Source organism: Somniosus microcephalus, chromosome 2 (genome assembly GCF_052327205.1).
Source record: "Somniosus microcephalus isolate GS21.2 chromosome 2, FLI_Smic_1.0, whole genome shotgun sequence".
NCBI lineage: Eukaryota > Metazoa > Chordata > Chondrichthyes > Squaliformes > Somniosidae > Somniosus > Somniosus microcephalus.
In genome coordinates, this window is record NC_140988.1 from 238,703,910 (window position 1) to 238,710,202 (window position 6,293).

Genomic DNA, 6,293 nt, shown 5'->3' on the forward strand with positions numbered 1-6,293 from the left:
AGGCTGGACAGGCTGGGGTTGTTTTCCTTGGAGCAAAGAAGGCTGAGGGGGGACCTGATTGAGGTGTACAAAATGATGAGGGGCATAGGTAGGGTAGATAAAGAGGAACTTTTCCCCTTAGTAGGGGGGTCAATAACAAGGGGGCATAGATTCAGGGTAAGGGGCAGGAGATTTAGAGGGGATTTGAGGAGGAACTTTTTCACCCAGAGGGTGGTTGCAATGTGGAACTCAATGCCTGAAAGGGTGGTAGAGGCAGGAACCCTCATAACATTCAAGAAGCATTTGGATGAGCACTTGAAATGCCATTGCATACAAGGCTATGGACCAAATGCTGGAAAATGGGATTAGACTGGACAGGGATGGATGGGCGGCGCGGACACGATGGGCCGAAGGGCCTCTTTCTGTGCTGTTAAACTCTATGACTCTAAGTGCCTCGAGCGCGCCAGCAGTAGGCTGGAATTTCTCCTGGGCCCACAAAAATAAAAACTGAAAATTTCTGTGGCTGCTCTTGAGTGTTCCTTTAAGGATCACTGGTTAGCTCAATGCCTCGCACAAGTAGGCGGAACATGCGCAGCACTCGCTCCGCCCTTGTATACCTGAATTTGACATTCGGGGTCCTACAATGGCGCAGGACCCCGATTTGCATATTTATGAACCCTAACGCCTGTTTCAGGCAGTGCCCTGGATGACTAAAAGTCACCTGAGTCAATATGGCATCTGGTACATTTTTGGTGGAGTTAATAAATTTGGAGGTCTAACATTACATTTACACCGGAAAAACGAGCGGCCGTGAGTTGACTTTCTTCCACGGTAAGTACAGGCAGGCTATTCGACGTCATAATCAAGTTCATTTTTGTCATTACCTTTTTTTTATTTGTTCATGGGATGTGGGTGTCGGGGCATCGCTGGCAAGGCCAGCATTTATTGTCCATCCCTAATTGCCCTTGATATCTAGCAGGGAGTAACTGGAATGGCAATTAGGAGTGGAAACCCTATATTATTTTCCCCGTCCCTAGACAGTGAAGCTAACTGTAACACCACAACCACTGTGCTGAGATTGGCAGTACCAAGAAATTAAACCTGATCCTTCATAGAATCTTACAGCACAGGAGGCCGCCATTTGGCCCATTGTGCCTGTGCCGGCTCTTTGAAAGAGCTCTCCAATTAGTCCCACTCCCCTTGCTCTTTCCCCATAACCCTGCAAGTTTTTCCTTTTTAAGTACATATATGATTCCCTTTTGAAAGTAACTATTGAATCTGCTTTCAGGGTTTCTTTCAGGCTCAGAAAGAATGTGCCAAACACTTTGAGCAGGAGTTGGGGGGGTGGGTGGGGGTGGCGAAACAATATCAGCAGGGGCTGGGAAAACAGGACGGTGAACAGCTCTGTGTGGAGGTGAGGGGTCACGGTCTTCCAGTGCCCAGGAACGATATCTTAGAGAACATTAGGCCTTACTACGACAGCGGGCAGGGGCTTTCAGTCAGATTGGAAGGTAAATCTCAGAGGAGAGATGAAATTATCTTTCAGTACCAAATAAGATAAGAGTAAATGTTTGGGCTACAAGGTAGATTATATATATATTGGGGCAGTAATTCCTCTCCAAACGCGTGAGTACGGAAGGGGTACTCACGCGTCTGGCCGAAGGAAATGCCGGTTTTCAGCATGCACAGCGCATGCGCTGAAAACCGGCATTTCCTCTCCTCTAACCCAAGAGGTGAAGAGGCTAGCACGTGCGTCTTGGATTTCCTCTGTTTTGGGGGATTTGCGCATGTGTAAAGGCCTCCGGTCTTTACGCTTGTAAAAAGCAGACGTAAGTATTTATTTTTTACAGGTAAGTGGTGTTTTAGTGCAATTTAGAAAAAAAAATTCCACACATTATTATTTTAAAGAATCTACAATAAGGTACGTTTAGTTTTAGACCCCTTTTATTAAAAATTTATTTTTTTCAAAAAAAAAATTGTTTAAATTATTTTTTTAAACTTATTTATACTTAATTTAATGATTGGGATGTTTTTTTAAATTTTATTTAAAGTTTAAGTAGTGTTTTGGGGTGCAGTGCTTCTCATGAGTTTGACAGTCCTTACTCTCAAACTTATGAATGAAGTTTCCCCACCCCTGATTGGCTGAACAGTGCTCACCTGATCCCAGCCGGGTAAGTGCACATCGGGGCTTGCACGCGCGGCAAGCCCCCGACACCAAGTTCTGGGCCATTATAATGTACCCGAGCATTAGTCAATGCCTTCAGGAGTAGCTGTAACATCTTTTCTGAAATATAGAAACTGGTGAAATGGACACTTGTCTTCTTCAGCATTCCCTCCTACTATTATTTCTGGACTCAATCCTGAAAACTGTTAATGCCCACTTAATGTAAAGTTATTCCAATATTTACATTTTATCTTTAACATTTTAGTTTGGTGGCATGCTGTGGAAAGAAAGATAAAAATTCCCACTCCTGCCTGATTTCTTCCCGATCCCATCACACAAATACAAATAATGGAGATCAGGGACTTCGAGCTTACATTTCCAAACACATTTCCATAAAGAAAGCTCAGGGCAAAGTGGCAACTCACTGCAATTTGTGTCATTTTTCAGGTATCCAGACACAGCACAGCAATGAAAATTAATAAGCTGCTTCTACTTTGACAAATGCTATGTTGGAGCTCCCTCTAGTTAAACAGCACTGTCTGCAGGCTAGTTTGGGTTGAACAGCATGTTTGGTGAAAGAAGTTTCTATGAAATGAAAAAGTCGATTTGTAAAATCACCCCACAAAAAAAAATTTTGGGTTTGCGGTTACATCAGTGCCTCCCCCATCCCTCATCTCCCCACTATTACTGAGAGCTACCATTGCTGCTACATGGAGAGTGGATGTATGCTGGTCTAGATGCCATGGCCTGCTTTAGGAAGAATGTCAAGGGTATGGAGAGCATGCAGACAAGATTCACTGGAAGTATATCAAGGCTTCAGTTATTAGGAGAGTAGAGAAACTGGGGCACTTTTCAATAGAATAGAGATTTAGTTTGATAGAAATGTTAAACTATGAAAGATTTTGATAAAGAATAGAAAAAAATGATTTCTACTGCTCAGTGAGTCGGTCATTAGAGGGCATAAATTTAAAATCATCACCAAAAGAAGGAAGGGAGAGTTAAGGAGAACTTTTACGCAGACGGTTGTTAAGATATGGAATGGCCTACCAGAAAAAGATTTGGGAGCAGAATCTATTATAGGATTAAAAAGGAAGTGGATAAATATTTCAAAACCAAAAAATAAAAGGGTATAGGGAAAAAGCAGGGCAATGGAATTAAATGAATAGCCCTTTCAGAGAGCCGACACATTTTTGATGGGCTGAATGGCCTCCATTGTGCTGTAAAATTCAATGATTGTATGCAGTGGGTTGGCAGTTAGAACACCTCCTTGGCTACTTTAACCAGTTTAAAAAATACTATTACTGACAAGGCTGACAAAAAAAGTCTTGGCCCAGAAATTCGGGTCGTGGGCTTCCCGCGGGTGTAAGCCCCCGACCTGCACTTACCTAGCACGCCGGCAGTTGAGCTGTAGGGCCCCATGGAATTCTGATCCGGGGCCTGGTCCAGCTGCCGGCGCGCAGTGCTTGCGTGTCCCAGGGGCGCAGTTAGTTCGATGCGTCCCCTGGGATCATGTGGGCCATGGGCAGCCAATCGGAGCAGGGAATGCTCCATTCGTAAGTATTGACAGGAAGACCTGTCAAGACTTATAAATACTACGGCTCCAAAATAGCAGTAAACCTTCAAATAAATTTTTAAAAAACACACTTTTTAAATAAACTATAAATTACATTAAATAACTATTTTAAACAATAATTTAAATTTTTGAAAAAAATAATTTTATATTCTAATGGGGCTAAAAATAAACTTACCTTGCTTTAAAGTATTTAAAAATAATAAACCTGTGGAAAAAATGTTTAAATTTTAATTAATTCACCACTTACCTTGTAAAAAGCAGGCCTTACGCCTGCTTTTTACATTTCTAAATTCTAAAGACTTACCCTCCCGGAGAAACCTGTAAAAAAAACGTAAGTTCAAAGTGCACGCGCAGACTCCCCCGTGCGCGTTCGACCTCTGAACCTCTTCGTTCAGGGGAATGGAAGTGCCGGTTTCCCGCGCATGCGCAGTGCATGCGCAGGAAACCGGCACTTCCATCGGGCCCACGTGTGAGTACCCAGCTCGTACTCACCCGTGGAGACCCGAATTTCTGGGCCCTTGTCTTATTTTGGCACATTAAGTAAACCGAGTACTGACGTAAGAAAACTACTAGGCACTTGGTTTAAGTATTAAACAAGGCTTTAATCAACTGTTTTTCAACATGGAGATCTAGTTGTGTCCTTCACTAGTTCCTGCTAAAGAATGCCCTGAGCAAGCTGGGCCCATGCCCAAGTATTTATACTCTCCCTGGACAGCGCCACCAGCAGGCCACCCAGTATCATTTCATAAGTCATTCCACATGAATGACAAGATTCATGTCAAGTACTAAATAGGTGCAAACATTGTAGACTATTCTACGGGGGTTCTTCCGATCTCCCACTGTAACTTCAGCAGAAGAGTGACAGAACCCCCAGAGAAATGTTGTACGTGGCTAAAATTGGCCGTATATGCCAATTTTCTGGGGCACTGCTGATTTTCCAGTGGCAGAACGGGAGAACCCCTGCAGAATTTCAGGGCCTTTGTTTATACCAAATAGACTCCTAAGTATTTTAATGTAAGAATCTTACACTCTCTAAACAAATCTTCCACAATAATTCCAAACTTAAAAAGAATCAAAGGATTCTATGCACAAGGAAAAAAATTGGCATTTACTGTTTTGATGCTCCCTGTATGCAATGCTCTTAAGTGCCAATACATTTGAGGTGCTCCTCAAATGCACTATGTGAGCAACAGACAGAAATTCCACTATTAACACATTAGATAATGCCAATGGTAAGAAAAAGAACAAGGTGTTGGTTTAATTACTTGAAGGTTTAATTTCATCTGCTCACTGTTTCAATGGATGAAGATAAGATCAGGTTGTGGGTAAACATCTAGAGAATGCACAACTGCAACTGCTCTTTGGAGCAACTAGGCATAGCTGGCAACAGGAAGATTTCACAACAAAAGTCTTGCAATAAACTTGGCAAGATATAAATCAAAAGATGTTGGGTTTGATTTCTCTCCTCGGAGTGAAAACATACACTGTGTAGACTTTATGTAGAGTAGGAAAATAAAGAATAAAATAACAAAAGATTTTCCTATTGCCAGCTATGCCTACTTGCTCCGAATAGCTGTTGCAGTTGTGCGTTCTCTAGATGTTGACCCACAACTTGATTTTATCTCCATCTATGGAAAGGCGATCAGATAAAATTGAACCTTCAAGATATTAAAACAAAACTTTGTTCCTTTTCGTACTGTTGATGTTATGTAATGTGGTATAGTGGAATATCTGTGATGACTGCACAGTGCTCAGTGCCATTCACAACTCCTCAGATAATGAAACCGTCCATAGCCGCATGCGACATGACCTGGACGATGTTCAGGCTTGGGCTGATAAGTGGCAGGTAACATTTGCGCCACACAAGTGCCAGGCAATGACTATCTCTAACAAGCGAGAGACTAACCGTCGCCCCTTGACATGCAATGACATTACCATCACCAAATCCCCCACCATCAGCATCCTGGGGGTTACCATTGACCAGAAACTTAACTGGATCAGCCACATAAATACTGTGGCAACAAGAGCAGGTCAGAGGCTGGGTATTCTGTGGCGAGTGTCTCACCTCCTGACTCCCCAAAGCCTTTCCACCATCTACAAGGTACAAGTCAGGAGTGTGATAGAATACTCTCCTGGATGAATGCAGCTCCAACAACACTCAAGAAGCTCAACACCATCCAGGACAGAGCAGCCCACTTGATTGGCACCCCAGCCACCACCTTAAACATTCACTTCCTCCACCACTGGCGTACCATGGCTGCAGTGTGTACCATCTACAAGATGCACTGCAGCAACTTGCCAAGGCTTCTTCTGCAGCATCTCTCAAACCCACGACCTCCTCCACCTAGAAGGACAAGGGCAGCAGGCACATGGGAACACCACCACCTCCAAGTGCCCCTCCAAGTCACACACCATCCTGACTTGAAAGTATATCGCCGTTCCTTCATCGTCGCTGGGTCAAAATCCTGGAACTCCCTCCCTAACAGCACTGTGGGAGTACCTTCACCACACGGACTGCAGTGGTTCAAGGCGGCGGCTCACCACCACCTTCTGAAGGGCAATTAGGGTTGGGCAATA